Raw genomic sequence first — 16,373 nt, 5'->3', positions numbered from 1 at the left:
TAGTTTATGCTCCAGCTTGTGTGAATCTGAAGTTTGAATTTCATGGACACTCCGGGACATGATAGAGTTTTGCCTTGTAGCAAACTGTTGAGAGTTAGCTGCCATATTCTCAATGAGGTTTCTAGCGGCTGCGGGAGTCTTGTCAACTAGGGCTCCCCCACTAGCTGCATCGATCATGCTCCTATCCATTGGGTGTAAGCCTTCATAGAAGTATTGGATTAGGAGTTGGTCACTTATCTGATGATGGGGGCAGCTAGCACAAAGTCTCTTGAAACGCTCCCAATATTCATACAAACTTTCCCTCTCCAGCTGCCTAATACCACATATTTCCTTTCTTATTGAGGCAGCCCTTGAGGCAGGGAAAAATTTTTCCAGGAACAATCTCTTGAGGGTGTCCCAACTTGTAATAGAGCCAGGTGGAAGATAATACAACCAGTCTTTAGCCAAATCCATAAGAGAGAATGGAAATGCCTTCAATTTGACATGCTCCTCCGGAACACCTTGTGGTCTCATTGTAGAGCAAACAATATGAAATTCTTTGAGGTGTTTATGCGGATCTTCACCTGCAAGACCATGAAATTTAGGCAAAAGATGGATTAGGCCAGTTTTAAGAACAAAAGGGGCATCCACATCCGGGTATTGGATACATAAAGTCTGGTAGGTCACGTCCGGTGCGGCAAGCTCCTTAAGTGTCAAGTCATTTTCTGCCATTTCTAAAGGTTCAGAATTTAAAGAATGCAGAGAAGAATATATAGAAGATGGAGAAAATGGTGAAGATGGCTCCTCAATATGTGCAGAATTTTGTCTACTAAGGTTCCTAAGATTTCTATGGAATGTCCTATCAATTTCAATATCTGGAGGATATAAATCTCCTGGATTTGATCTGGTCATTCATTAGGAATTGTCTATGGAAATTTGAAAAGAAGTAAACTAATGAAACAGTAAAAATGCAGAAAAATTCAGATGACAATTATGCAGAAAAACTAACATCTAAGTGCAGTAAAATAAAGTATTAACACCAAACAGCAAAAACAGAAAGAAATTGCAAACTAGGGAATGAAAATAGGCAACACACAAACACAAATTCTGCAGAATTATGCAGCAGAAACAGGGTAATTGCAGCAAACGAAAATACAGTGTGGTAACTAAAATGCAGAAATCAGAATTCAAACAATATGCAAAAAACAGCAATTGATTCTACCTAAATGCAAGATATCTTTACTTACCTATGAAACTACAACTATATTAAAGTATTCACAATGCAGAAAACGAAAATGAAAACAGAGCAAATAACATGTTTATGAAAAATCAACACCAACATCCCCAGCAACGGCGCCAATTTGATGATGCACTTTTTCGAGGTGTTTAAAAGATTTGTCGTAAATCCTCATCAAAATTTAAACAAATTAATGTAGTACTAGGGTAACCCTAGATTGTCTCCCATGAACATTGGTTATTAATCTTCATTAAACATGTTGAAGGCATTAATTAAACAAGCAATTAAAATGGGGGGTTTTGTGGTTTCAAATTAAAATAAAGAGTAATGAGCAAATGAGTTTAATTAATTCAAACAATAGAAAACAGCAATCCTTAGTTCATCCACATAGATTCTATCCTCATTCCACTCAAGATTTAACATTCATCCTCTCTTCCATGAATTAGGTTAATTTAACAAGCGAAAATCAACCTTATGGTCCCAACGAAATTACGCAATTTGTTAGGCTCTAATCTCTCATCCCAAAATTACGCAACCTTAGAATTAAACCTAGGATTAAGCAACCCTTAGTTTAGAATCTCCTTAAAACGAAATTAGGGTTAATTGAGCAATACCCCCCTCATTCACCATTAATTCAATTCAAGAGACAAGGAAGAAGTAATTCATGAAAGAAAGGAATTATATTATCATTAAATTCAAGGAACTCAAGAACCCATGTGAATTCACTAAGGATTACACAAACTTAGCCCTCCATGGAAATGGGGGTCAAAAACGCAATTGGGAAATGCAGAAAACTCATTAACATTAATGTAAAAGCAAGAGAAATGAGAAACCAAACCCTAGGTTGGACCCTTAGCTGTCACCCAAGGTTGCCCTAAGCTCTGGAAAATATCCTAAATTGAGTAAAGAAGAGAAAAGGTTCAAAAGGTGTAAGAACTCCCTACCCTAATTTGGTAAAAATCTATTTATACTAAAGCTGGCACCCTCCAAAGTAGTTACTCTCATTCTTTCATAGTAAACACGCGCAGCATCAATTGAGTTTTGCCTCTCTGGAGTGATTACTATGAATATTCATAGTAATCACGCGCAACACTGGGACATTTTGGACTCTCTGGAGTTGTCACTATGAATTTTGATAGTAACTACGCGCAGCACCTTCAATTCTGCATGCTCTGGAGTGACTACTATGAATATTCATAGTAACCACGCGCAGGTTTGGTTGATTTTGGGCTACTGTAGTTGTCACTTTAAGCTTTGAAAGTGATCACTTTGGTCCCTTTGCTGGAAGTGGCTTGCTGTAGTTGTCACTATCAATATTGAAAGTAGTTACTTTCACCTCAAATTCCTCAAAATCCAATAATTCTTCAAAATAAGCTTGGGGATTCCTGCCATATTATTCAAATGATCAAAATATGAAAAATAAACTATCTAAATTCATGTAAATTAACAAAAAACTAAGAAAGCTATATTATTTAGCCTAATTGGAATATTCATCTTATTTACACTATCTAAGTTTATTCTTTTCTATAAAAAGTAATAAATGATGTATAAAAATGTAGTAAAATGTGGACTCATCACATCCACAACATGAACCTTCGTTGAATAAACACATTATTCCTAAAACACATATAAAACAGAATCTAAAATCAGAAAATTGCAGAAATTGAAATAAAGAATTAACAAAAGTTTAAGTAAATTGCAAATAGAGTAAAAATGGTTCAGAAATGTGAGTTGTCTCTCACAAAGCGCTCTTTTAACGTCACTAGCTTGACACCTATTGATCTTTGATTCTAAGAGATGATTTTGATGATAAGGGCTCTTGCTCTATCTTTAAACGTTTTCCCTTTTTCTCACCAACTTGCAACTCTTCATTTAATTCAGAACTTGAGAGAAATAAAAGTGGAGGGACTTCTAGCAGTTTGGTATGCTCATTAAGTTTCTTTCCTTCCTTTTCATTGTCTTCATATGTCACTGCAGCAAGGACTTCTTTTATAACAGAATCATCCTTCTATTTTTCTGCTTGAAATTTTGCACTGCTTGAAAAAATTGAAACTTTTTGTGTTTAGCTTCAGCTATTGGCTTAGATGGATCTTCAAACAACAGCTTTTTTGTTCTTTCAGGTTGTGTCTTGCTGCTATCCTATGGTTCTTCTTTCTTTGAAATAGTTAACTGCACTCCTTTGCAATCCTCTTGTTGTTTATCTTGAATCTTATTTTCTTCAAATTTATCTAATGCTCTCTCTTTCTCAGTAACTTCATAAGTAGAAATTTCTACCTCATTCCTTGTGAAAGCAGCTTGGCATTGCTCTATAGGATTTACAATGGTGTTGCTAGACAATTTCTCATCATTCCTATTTAATAAATGTTCTGAAATTTATCCTATTTGCATCTCCATCTTCTCCATGGATCCCTCTTGATTCTTGAAACTTGAGTAAATTCCATGAACTGGAGCAAAGTTTCTTCAAGTTCATTCATTCTTTTTGGAGAAGCCTCTGAAGGTTGCTGTCCTCTTTGAAGTTGAGAATATGATGCTTGAAAATAAGGTTGTGAACAATGAGGAGTTGACAAAGGTGTTGTTGCAGTAGAAATTTGTTGATTCCAATCATAATATGGCTGACTCATGTTAGCTTGATATTGATATACATGAGGAAAGGTAAATTCAGGTCTTTGAAAATTTCCTCCATAATTGATTTCTTCTTGAAATTCTGGTGCAGCCACATCATAAGTTTCATTCAAATCATTTTTGCTATAAAAATCACACACTAAGGGGTTAGTTTGGGCAACTCCAGCTTGAAAATTATTAATTAAAGCTTCAAAAGCATCTGCTTCATAAGCTCTTGTTCTTGCAACTTGACTTTGATGAAAATTCTGATACATGCTGGTTACCATCAAACAATAGAGCAACTTTTTTTTTTCTTGCATACAAAAAAAAAGTAAACAAAATTCAAATGAAATTAGTGACTAAGCAAAATGAAATCTAAAACTATGTAGAAAATTACAAAACAAAACATGTAGAAAACATAGAAAATTATGCAAAATGAAAATTACAACTATGCAGAAAAATGCAAAACGAAATTATGCAGAAAACTACACAAAATATAGGAAAAAAAATTATTCAGAAAAATTAGAAAGCTAGTAGAAAAATTAGAAAGTAAAACAACAAAAGAAATGCTCAATCTAGCCATCTCTCTGCTACTAATGATATTGAAACAAATTATTCTTCGGCAACGGCACCAAAAACTTGTTACTCTTACAACTGTTGTTATACTGAAAGTAAACTGACTAGCAAGTGTACTAGTGTTGTTGTAGCAAGTTATAAAAAAATCTTAGAATCAAATTGAGTTCCAAGTATCGTCCTCAGGGAATAAAGTTCTCAATTACCACTTCACAAGATCATAATTAGTTGAGCTTTACAAATTTCAGATGGATTTGGTATGAATGTATCAAAAACAAAATTAGAAAGTAAAACAGAAAAGTTAGCATAAAAGTATATAGTAAACAGATGTAGAAAGAGTAGTTAGGAAATTGTTTCACCAAAACTTTAACATTGAATTAATAAAGTTCTGAACTTTTAAGCATTTAGATTGAATGACAATCAGTTTCACGTTATATTAATCAAAGGACAATCCCTTGCCTCAATGAATCTAACATCTAATCAAATCACTCTAATCCCTTAGATCTAATCCAATCAAATGCTGCATTAAGTTTGAGAAACCGAAAGATTGCAAGATTAAGATATCTTATCCCTAAGAAACCAATAACCTTGGCAATTAATTCAGATCTGAGAAACAAATTCAATTCCCATTGATAAGAGTTCCTCTATGATTAGTTGATCAAATTTCCATTCAATCACTACTTTAACAGTAGAATCAATCACTCAATCCAATCCAAAACTCAAAGTTCAGATCCAAAATCAATTCAACATTTCTATTTCAGATTCACAGTTCCTAACCACAAAGAGTTTAAGCAAACATTACAAAAAGAGAAGAGAAGAGAAGAGGAGAAGAGAATGAGCAAAGAAGAAACATCTTCAAGCCAATCTCCAATCTGATCCCTCAAGAAATGAAGCTTGGTGTTCGTCCTCAATCTCCCTCTCTGACTCTCAACAACAAAAACAAATGGAAAATGAAAAATGAACAAAAAACTCTCTAAATTCCTGAGCTAACTGCCTTTTATAGAATTCCCGCTCTGTTGGTGTGATCACTTTTTCTAGCAATAGTAATCACGCAGAAGCTAATTCTTCATTTCCACTTGCGCGTGTTCACTTTTGCTGGTGATAGTAGCCACGCGCACTTCAAAGTGTTCACTTTTGTTGAAAATAGTAGCCACGCAAAAGCTTCCCTTACTAATGTCATGCACGTGTTCACTTCTGCTAGAAATAGTGAACACGCAGAAGCTACCTTCTTCCACGTGTTCACTTTTGTGGATAATAGTGAACACGCGCAGCTACTCTTCTTGGAGGACTCTCTGGAACGCTCACTTTTTCCAGAAAAAGTGATTACGCAGAAGCTCTTCTCATTGCAACCTCTCTGAAACGATCACTTTTGCCAGCAAAAGTGATTACGCAGAAGCTCTTCTTCATTTTATGGTTCTGGAGTGATGACTTTCACCAGCGAAAGTGATCACTCAGAGGCTGTTCTTCAATTATCAACTTCTTTCCTCCAATTTTTGTTACTTTTCTTCTATTTTTCCTTTGATCATCCAATCCTCATGAACTTAGCTCAGAATTCCCTACAAAAGCATACTTGAAATGTCACTTTTTACATAGAAAATCAATGAATTTTAAAATAATTATGTTTAAAAGTGACATGCAACATTTTATTATTTTTTTAAGGGTTTTCTACTATTTCTAGCATGTTTTCTTTATTAATTGCACTAAAAACTATTGTAAAATACTAGTAAAATATGGATTCATCACCAGGAAGGCCCAAGAGGGGAGAGAGTGACGGGAAACCCTTCCTTTGAGCACTAGGAGTGACATTCAACGAGTTTTCACGTCTAAAGACGAGTGCCAAAGACGAGTTTTGCACGTGTTCCTTTGCAGCTTATCAAAAGTGAACCAAAATCAGAACTTGAGTCCAAAGGCGCTAGTAAGTGCCCGGAGGGGAGAGAGTGGTGGGGAACACTTCTTGTGAGTCCTTAAAGTGACATTCAAGGAGTTTCAGCGGCCTGAGACGAGTTCGTGGACGTTCCTTTGCAGCTAATCAAAAGCGAACCAAAAGTGACCAAATCGGAACTTTGGTCCATAGGCGCCAGCAAGTGCCAGGAGGGGAGAGAGTGGTTGGAAACCCTTCCTTCGAGTCCTAGGAGTGACAATCCAGGAATTTCAGTGGCCTAAGGTGAGTTTCACATGCGTTTCCTTAGCTGCTAAGCCAAAGGGGACCAAAAGTGACAAAAACTGAAACTTAGACTCAAAGGCGCCAGGAAGTGCCAAAAGGGGAGAGAGTGGTTAGAAACCCTTCCTTTGAGTCCTAGGAGTGACAATAAAGGAGTTTCAGCGGCCTGCACGAGTTTTGCACAGGTTCTTTAGCCATTAAGCCAAAGGGGACCAAAAGAGACCAAAACTTGAACTTGGGGACATAGGCACCAATAAGCGCCAGGAGGGGATAGAGTTGATGGAAACCCTTCATTTGAGTCCTAGGAGTGACATTCAAGGAGTTACAGTGGCCAGCCCGAGTTACACACGGGTTCTTTAGATGCTATGCTAAAGGGGACCAAAAGAGACCAAAACCAGAAGTTGGACCTAAAGGTGCTAGGAAGTGCCAAGAGGGGAGGGAGTGGTTGGAAACCGTTCCTTTGAGTCTTATGAGTGATAATAAGGGAGTTTCAGCGGCCTGAGAACGTTTCGGGCGCGTTCCTTAGACGGTAACCAAAAGGGGACAAAAAGAGACCAAAACTGAAACTTGGGTCGAAAGGCGCCAGAGATGGGTAGGAGAGAGAGAGAGAGTGGTGAGAAACCCTTTCTTTGATTCGTAGGAGTGATATTCAAGGAGTTGCAGCGGCCAAAAACGAGTTTCGCACGCGTTCCTTTGCAGCTAATCAAAAGGAAAACTAAAAGAGACCAAAATCAAAACTTGGGTCCAAAGGCGCCAGTAAGTGCTAGGAGGGGAGAGAGCGGTCGAAAACACTTTTCGTGAGTCCTTGAAGTGACATTCAAGGAGTGTCAGCGGCCTGAGACGAGTTTCATGCACGTTCCTTTGCCGCTAAGTAAATAGGACCAAAGGTGACCAAAATTGGAACTTGAGCCATAGGCGCCAAGAAGCGTCAGGAGGGGAGAGAGTGATGAGAAACCCTTCCTTTGAGCAGTTGGAGTGACATTCAAGGAGTTACAGTAGCCTTCGCACGCGTTCCTTAGCTACTAAGCAAAAAGGGACCAAAAGAGACCAAAACCAGAACTTAATATAGCTATTGAACTATTTTATGTGAATCCAATGAAAGCTAATTGATGATTCTACAATTTTTGTTTGATTTTGTTCGTTTTAAGTTGTTTTTCCCATTCTCAAAATGAGATCACACTTGTATTTTCAAAATGAGGCAGTTTTGCTACTATGTGCATACAATTTTGAAAAGTGAATTGTGAGTCATTGATTAACATGATTACTTACAAATACCTAGTAAGATTTGAACTGCATATCTTTCTTTCATGCGTGATTAATCATAATTTTCTTATACTCTCTAGAACTTGCCTTGTTTCTTGATTAAATATGAAACTTTATAGTTTTCACACATATGATGGAGTCCTTGTTTGATTATGCCTAGTTAGCCTAAATGAACCTTCCTTTGTGCCTAAATATCTTAGTTCATCCCTTTGAGCTTAATAGCCCTTTCTTGAATTTACCTCATTATAAGCCTTGCTGAAAAACCAATTTTACCATTCAAATGAAAAGAGCATATTGAGTCTAATCAAGAATGAGTTTAAAACTAAGTTTGGGGTGGCATCCAAATTTCTATTTGCTTGAGGACAAGCAATGTTCTAAGTTTGGGGTGGGGAATAGCAAGCTATATAGGTTTTGAGTTCAAAAAGACAGAAAGAAATAGCAAAATACTGCAGAAAATTGAAAAATATGCAGTAAAGTTGTGAAAAGAGTAAAAAGTGAGTTCAAAAGAAAGAATTGCAGCAAAGTGCTGCAGAAAAAGAAAAAGAAATCCAATGAAAAGGAAAATAGTGAATGAAAGCAAGAAAAGAAAGAAAGGAAAATTAGAATTAATGCACGAATGAATCTGTGTGTTGCATAATTGAGAGAATTAGTGAGAAATAGTGCAGTTCCATGCTAGTTTTAAAGTCATTCACTCAAAATGTCTCTGATCCTTTGAAAGTGCATGTATTGTTTCCCATTTTGTTCAATACCTACCTTGACCTTAGCCTTGTTATAACCTGAAAAAGTCCTCTGGATGTGTGATTGACTATATTAAGCAGAGGAGATTGAGAATATGGGCAAGCATATGGTAGAGTGTAGTAAAATTGGTGATTTAGAGAGAAAATAGTAGCCTAAACACTGTTGAGTGAAGAGGGAAACACTTCTAGTGAGTTGTGATCATGCTTTTTACTGTTGCTCACATGAACTTTGCTGAAATATATGAAATTAGATAGCAATTCTTATTCAGAGTTTGATTAATGCAGTGTGACTATCATGATGAGTAATTAGATGAACAACTTAATTGAAAACTTTGCAGAAAACACTGATAGGTCATATTTTGTTCCCACATTTTTAGTCTTTTTGCATCCTTTACATGTCTTTTCATTCCCTTATTTCTTCCATTTAATATGTTTTTGCATTTATCATGTTAATTAGGAATTTTCGTAAATACTATACTTTTGTTCATGTTTTCTATTCTGACCTTTAGTTACTAATTTGGCGATAACTTTTTGTGTAGATATCCTTTTTGGTTCATTCCTTTTGCATTGGATTCCTTACCTCTAGGGCTTCAATTTGGACATATGGAACGTGCTGTTTGGAGTCCGGAGCTATTTTCTACGAATTTTAGAAGTTTAGACTTTTAGTTTGACTTTTGTATAGCTTTTGTTTTGCGGTTTTGTTGTATTTATTTTCGGCCCAGCTTTGGCCCATTCAGTTTTGCTCTTTTAGGACTACTATTTATAGAGGCCAGGGGCTGATTTGGAAGCACCTTTAATTCATTTTTTCATTTTTCAGTTTTGTAATAACTTTCCCACTTCCAATAGAACCTCTGAATTGTTTACCCATTCTCTTCTTCTCTTGCGTTTTTCACTTCGAATTTGAATTACTCTACATATTACATCTGAAAGGAGATTAAGTTTCTGCAAGTTAAAAACATTTTCTTCCATGTTTCCTTCTTAATTACGTTGCCGAAGTCCAGATCACATTTGTTCAAGACGTTTTTTATGCTCTGAGTTTGTTTTCTGATCTCACACTTTTGCGATTGCATAGAAAGCATTGTTCGATTGAATTGTGCATTGTTCTTAATCGTATAATAAACAATTGATTAATTGTTTGTTGTGCAGAAGAGATTTAAATAATTTGATTTTCATTCTCGGTTAGGGATTTGTGTGTTTTGGATCTCGGTTTGAATTTTTAGATTGATTGTATTTGATTACTTGTTTACGTTTGATTCCCTGCATTTAATTCCCTGTGTTTAATTCTCTACATTTAATTCTCTGCGTTTGATTTTCTATAATTTAATCTTCTGCATTTAATCATAAAACTCCCCCAAACATAAACGTTTTCTGCATAATTGATATAGAAACAATGTGCATTTGCATCCTTGTGAGAGATGACCTAGGTTGCTCCCTAAACTACATGTTTTTGTGAGGAATTTAGTTACTTTTGATACCTTTGCAACATGGTTATCGAAATTGGCGCCGTTGCTGGGGATGCATTTTGTATTGCTTTGATTCAATGGTGCATTATGTGTTTAAAAAAAAATATTTTGTGTTAGTGTAGTTCAATTGTGAATTGTACTGTGTTTTCTGTGTTCTGCATAATGTGTGAATTATATCTGTGATTTGTGTTTAGTTCATTTGTGTGGGATTATGTCGTATACCTGTAGCATTTTTGTTGTTCTGAATTCTATAATTCTGTTATGTTGACCAATTGTTTTGATTGCATTGTTGATTGTAGTGTGTTTAGTGTTCTGTGTTCAGTATAGTTCGTTTGTATTTTGCTATGTTATACAATTGTGCATTCTGAGAATAAGTGTTTAGAGTTTAGAGTTTAATTCAGTTGTAATTGATTTGGTTGTTTCGACTGAAATCTGAATTCTGTGTATTGTAACATTAACACAATACACATTCTATGCATTCTGTGATAGTGTATTTTGTTATGTATCAAGTGTTTGTGCATTGTATTGCATATTGTGATTCAGTTCATGTGTGATTAAGTCCAATTCGTGTGGTATATGTTGCATTACATTGCTGCTGAAAATAGAAATCAGAAAAACAAAGGAGTAGTAGAAATCCTTTTTCATGCATTGCACTTGCTGATTGCACTATTCACACACTATTCATTCACTATTCACTGATTTTGAAAAATTCCAAAAAAATAGTAAATGATAGAATTTTGACCTGAATTTTTCTAAGCACATTACATTTAGTGTCTATTAGTGTGTAGAGTTGGTAGATTTGAAAAATCATTTGTAGAAAAAGAGATACACTTTGGTGGTGAAGAAAAATTTTGTGCAACTTAAAAGTGTCATAACTTTTGCTAGGAATGTCAAAATTTTTTCCATCACACATGACTTTGGGGTAGAATAAAATTTCCTATCCACTGTAGCCCGCTCCACCAAATGAGGCCGCCCCAATTTTCAAAAATTTCATGTTTTCTATAAGTTTTTTTTATTTTTAAGCATTTATTGACTTATTTTTCTTGATTTTAGGCTTCCATTTTCCATATCAAATCAATTCCAAAAATTCTGAAAATTTTTGTGCTGTTATCCTATACCATATAGAGATTTAACAGGGTCTCATTTCAACCATTGCTTGTGTTTTGATGGTACTTGCTTTGTTAACTGATTCTGTGCATTCAGGAATTGTGTGTTGTTCTTTGTGATTCTCACCTTTTATGACCAGATCTAATCCAGGCATACTGCATTCATTTGACTCTAAGATTGAGAGGATGAGATTGAGGCTTTTGAAATTGAAGAAAGAACACAACCCTACTTATAGTCAGTCTACTTCATACACAAGCAACATGGCAAACAATCAAGAGAGGAACTATCATTCGATTCTTGAATTGATGTATTGATTCAATTCTTGCTTCTAAACTTTGAGTTCTTAGATTAATTGAGTTGTTAATTCTGCTTTCTATGTGATTTTTGAATGGAAATTCAATTGATTAATAACAGAGGAACTTTTACCAATGGAAATTGGAATTAAGTCTCAGATCTGAATTAACTACTAGAATTGAGGATTTCTTAGGGATAAGCAAACTTAATTCTGCAGTCCTATGGTTCTAATTCTTAATGCAACTTGAAATTGAACTTCACCTAAGGGATTAAGGTGGTTTAGTTGATTGTTAGGGTCAATGAGTTAAGGGATTAACCTTTGACTATTAATATGTGAAACTGATTGTCAATTAACCAAGTACTTGAATGTTCAGAGGCATAGTTGAATCGATATTGATATTTTGATGAAATAAATTCCTAACTATCATTCATTCATTTCTAATCTCAACATCAAATTCGTACTCTATTTTACTGCAAATTTCTTACCTTTTAATTGTTCTTGTTTCTTACTTTCTGTCTGTTACAACTCTTCCAAATTCGTTTGGCTCAACTAGTTATTGTTTTGTGAAGAGATAATTGAATTCCTAATTCCCTGTGGAGATGATACTTTGATCTTAAAATTTCTCATTACATGCTACAATTCCTAGTGCACTTGCTAGTGTTTAGAAATTGTTGATGAATCCATATTTTTACTGATATTTTAGCATAATTCTAGCTCATTTAATAAGAAAAATATATGAAGAAAGCAGAAAAACTCAGAAAAAGAGAATGATTGAAAGTTTTAATTCAATTTGTAGTTATTTTCGCATTTGTAGAATTTATGCTTAGTTCTTAAGGAATTTATCTTGTTTTGAAGGAATAAGCTGAGCAAAAGTCATGGAAATGGAGAATCAACGGGAAGGAAGAGGAAGAATGGCAATGCTGGACTCCAAAATACAAGAATTATGGGTTGCAGCCTGGGCGTGATCACTATTGTTAGTGAAAGTGATCATTCCAGAGCCTAAAGGAGAAGAAGAGCCTTGCGTAATCACTTTTATTTACAAGAGTGAGCGTTGCCAGTGTGCGTTATCACTTTCGCCAGCGAAAGTGAACGTTCCAGAGAAGACTCTATTCCTGAGGAGCTGCGCGTTGTCACTTTCGCCAGCGAAAGTGAGCGTTCCAGAGGCACTTGTATCAGGACAGCTTGCGCGTGGTTACTATTACTCACGAAAGTGATCACGCGCAGCCCTTGACCTCCTGCGTTGCCACTATTATGAATAAAAGTGAATGTTCCAGAGGAGCCTTCAACTCTGCAAGTTGCGCGTGGTTACTCTTGCTCTTGAAAGTGAACACACACACTACATAAAGCTTCTACGTGGTTACTCTTGTGAAGAAAAGTGACAACGCGCAGAACTGGGTTTCTATAAATACATGATTGAAGCGCGAAACTGGGATCTTTTTGCTCATTTTCTGTTTTGTTAGTGATCGGATTGGAGCTCGTGGCCATGACTGCTCTGCATTCTTGAAGCTTGAAGCTCCAAGAAGAGGGATCGGATTGGAGCTCGTGGCCATGACTGCTCTGCATTCTTCTTCATCTTCTTCTTCTTTCTCTGTTTTTGTTGCAATGTGTGCTTAATTTCCCATAGTTAGGGGTTTATGGAACTCGAATTGATGTATTGATTCAACTTTATCTTCTGAACTTTAAGTTCTTGGATTAATTGAGTTGTTAATTCTGCTCTTCATGCAATCTCTGAATGGAAATTCATTTGATTAATCAAGAGGAATCTTTACCAATGGGAATTGGATTGTTTGCTCCGATCTGAATTGGCAACCAGAGTTTAGGGATTTCTTAGGGATAAGGAGACCTAATTCTGCAATCTTATAGTTCTAATTCTTAATGCAACCTGAAATTGAATCTCACCTAAGGGATTAGGGAGGTTTAGTGGATTGTTAGGGTCAATGAGTTAAGGAATTAACCTTTGGCTAGATATATGTGAAACTGATTGTCAATTATTCAATTGCTTGAATGTTCAGAGGATTTAATTGGATTGATATTGATATTCTTGTGAAGTAAATTCCTAACTATCCTTCATTGCTATTTCATTTCATCACAAATCTTATACTCTGTTTCTCTGCAAGTTCTTTGCTTTAATTGCTTTGGTTTATTGCTGTTATATGTTACAAATCTCCTTCAAAAATTCGTATGGCTCAAATGGTTATAATTCTGTGAAGTGGTACTTGAAACCTAAATTCCCTGTGGAGACGATATTCTGATCTTAAATTTACTCATCACTTGCTGCAATCCTAGTGCACTTGCTAGTGTTAGATTGCAAACAACAAGTTTTTGGCGCCGTTGCCGGGGAAATTAGAGTTTCAATATCATTAGTAACATAAGAATAGCTAGATTGAGTATTTTGTTCTCTGAATTTCTGTAGTAGTAGTCTGTAGTTAGACATTTTATCCATTCTGCATAATTCTGCAACTTTTAAACTTGTGTTTCAATTACTTTTACTAATAATTACTTCATAATTTTCGTGGTGCAGTTCTGAATACTAACTTGTAGTTTACTTTTGCTTCATTTTGAATTGTATATGCGTGGCAAAAACAAAAACAAATCAACTCTACTCTTTGATCCTGACATAGACATAACCTTAAGAAGATTGAGAAAAGAGTCTAGAGCAGAAAAAGCCATAGGGAGTGATAGTGAGTTAGAAGCTGTCCATTCTCCAGAATCTCAAAGTAATCCTAGAGTGAAAAGAACACCTACATCTTTGAGACAACTAAATTCAGAAATAGAGATGGCAGAACAGAACAGATTTAGAACATTAGGGGACTATGCTATTCCTAACATGCAAGGTTTTAACTCTTCTATAATCAGGCCAACTAATTCAAGCCAACCATTTTGAGATTAAACCTGCTTTATTACACTTAGTCCAACAAGATCAGTTTTCTGGTGGAAATTCTGATGATCCTAACTTACATATTTCAAATTTTCTACAGCTATGTGACACTATAAGAATAAATGGGGTTAGTGAAGAAGCCATCAGACTGAGATTATTTCCTTTTTCCTTGAGAGATAGAGCAAAATGCTGGTTACAAGCTCAACCACAACGAAGCATCACAACCTGGACAGAACTTGTGAATAAGTTTTTAACCAAGTACTTCCCTCCATCCAAAGCTGCTAAGTTGAGAGGAGAAATTACATCCTTTGTGCAGCAAGAAGGAGAATCATTGTATGAAGCTTGGAAAAGATACAAAGAACTGCTTAGAAGGTGTCCACATCATTGTATTCCAGATTGGATGCAATTGGAAACTTTTTATAATGGGATGAATGCAGTAACAAGAACAATGGTTGATGCTGCTGCTGGAGGTTCATTAAATACAAAGTCCTTGGAAGAAGCTCAAAGGATTATTGACATGATGGCATCTTCAATGTATCAGAATTCAAACTCAAGGAATCAAGGAAGAAACTCTGGTCATGAAGCTAAAGTTCTGGAAACTTTTCTTGCACAAAATCAGCTACAAAATCAAATGTTTTCAGAACAATTAGCTGCCTTAACACAACAAATCAACAATCTGCAAACAGGGAGTATGCCTACCAGTCAGCTAAGTTGTGATTTTTGTGGAGGAAACCATGCAAATGGTGCATGTGAGGGATCCACAAGTGAACCACAAGAGCAAGTGAATTATATGAATAATTTTCAGAGACAACAACCATCATATCCCCCTGGATTTCAATTTTCGAATAATAGAACTCAGCAGTATTCTAATTGGAATAATCAATATTCTGCTGCAAAGAATTCTAATTCAAATTTTCCTTTTTCTAATGCAGGTCCAACAACACAATATCCTTATTTTCAGAGGAATTCATCCACTCAACCTCAAGGAAATCAGAAATTTTCCAGACCTATGAATGAGAGGTTGACTGAGATGGAAGAAACTATGCTGCAATTCATGAAGGTAACTCAAACAAGCTTCAAAAACCAAGAAGCTTCCATGAAGAAACTAGAGACACAGATTGGACAATTAGCTGAACAATTATCCAGCAGGGATGAAGGAAGATTTCTAAGCAATACAGTAATCAATCCTAAAGAGCAATGTCAAGCCATAACTACAAGGAGTGGAGCTGTAGTTGCAAGCCCTAAACCAGCAGAAAAGAAAGTGAATGATGTAGTAGAAAGAAATATTGAACAAGATCTGCAACAAGGAAATTTTAAGCTATTGAAGAAAGACCATTCAGAAGAAAAAGAAAAAGTTCCCATGAATTCTGAAAGGAAAACCAAAAAGCAACTCTTTGAAGAAGCTTGTAAGCCAATAGACCCAGAAAAATACAAGAGGCTACCTTATCCTCAAAGAGTCCAAAATCCTAAACAAGAGGAACAATTTGAAAGGTTTATGAATGTCTTTAAGAAATTACAAATTAACATTCCTTTTGCAGAAGCTTTGGAGCAAATGCCTTCATATGCAAAGTTCATGAAAGAACTACTTTCCAGAAAAAGGAAGCTAGAGCATGACAAAACAGTACCTTTGACAGAGGAGTGCAGTGCCATTCTCAAGAGAAAGCTTCCTCAAAAGTTGAAAGATCCTGGATCATTTAGCATTCCTTGTGAAATAGGAAACTGCACTGTGGGAAGAGCATTGTGTGACTTGGGAGCAAGCATAAATCTGATGCCATTAGCTGTTCTGCAGAAACTTGGAATAGAGGAAGTGAAGCCTACCAACATTACACTGCAGCTAGCTGATAGATCATACACTTATCCATATGGAGTTGTTGAAGATTTATTAGTTAAAGTTGATAAGTTCATTTTTCCTGCAGATTTTGTAATTCTGGACATGGAGGTTGATTCTAACATTCCTTTGATCTTAGGGAGGCCATTTCTTGCAACTGGAAGAGCTTTAATAGACGTGCAAAAAGGTGAACTTATGCTTCGAGTTCAAGATGAGAAGGTAATATTTAATGTGTTTGAAGCTTTAAAATA

At 35.8% G+C, this 16,373-nt stretch overlaps 2 non-coding genes across 2 annotated transcripts; one reads left to right on the top strand and one right to left on the bottom strand.

Moving 5' to 3' along the window:
• Positions 1 to 235: 235 nt before the first annotated feature.
• Positions 236 to 340, top strand: LOC113866450. Its single transcript, XR_003505090.1, has one exon. It is a non-coding gene; the product is annotated as a small nucleolar RNA R71 (small nucleolar RNA).
• Positions 341 to 14,577: 14,237 nt separating this feature from the next.
• Positions 14,578 to 14,684, bottom strand: LOC113866455. Its single transcript, XR_003505095.1, has one exon. It is a non-coding gene; the product is annotated as a small nucleolar RNA R71 (small nucleolar RNA).
• Between the last annotated feature and the right edge of the window lie 1,689 nt (positions 14,685 to 16,373).

The sequence above is a fragment of the Abrus precatorius genome, unplaced genomic scaffold (genome assembly GCF_003935025.1).
Source record: "Abrus precatorius isolate BTA unplaced genomic scaffold, Abrus_2018 Scaffold4, whole genome shotgun sequence".
In the NCBI taxonomy this organism is placed as follows: Eukaryota; Viridiplantae; Streptophyta; class Magnoliopsida; order Fabales; family Fabaceae; genus Abrus; species Abrus precatorius.
Note: the sequence above shows the minus strand (reverse complement) of the source record. Positions and strands in the feature narration are given on the sequence as shown.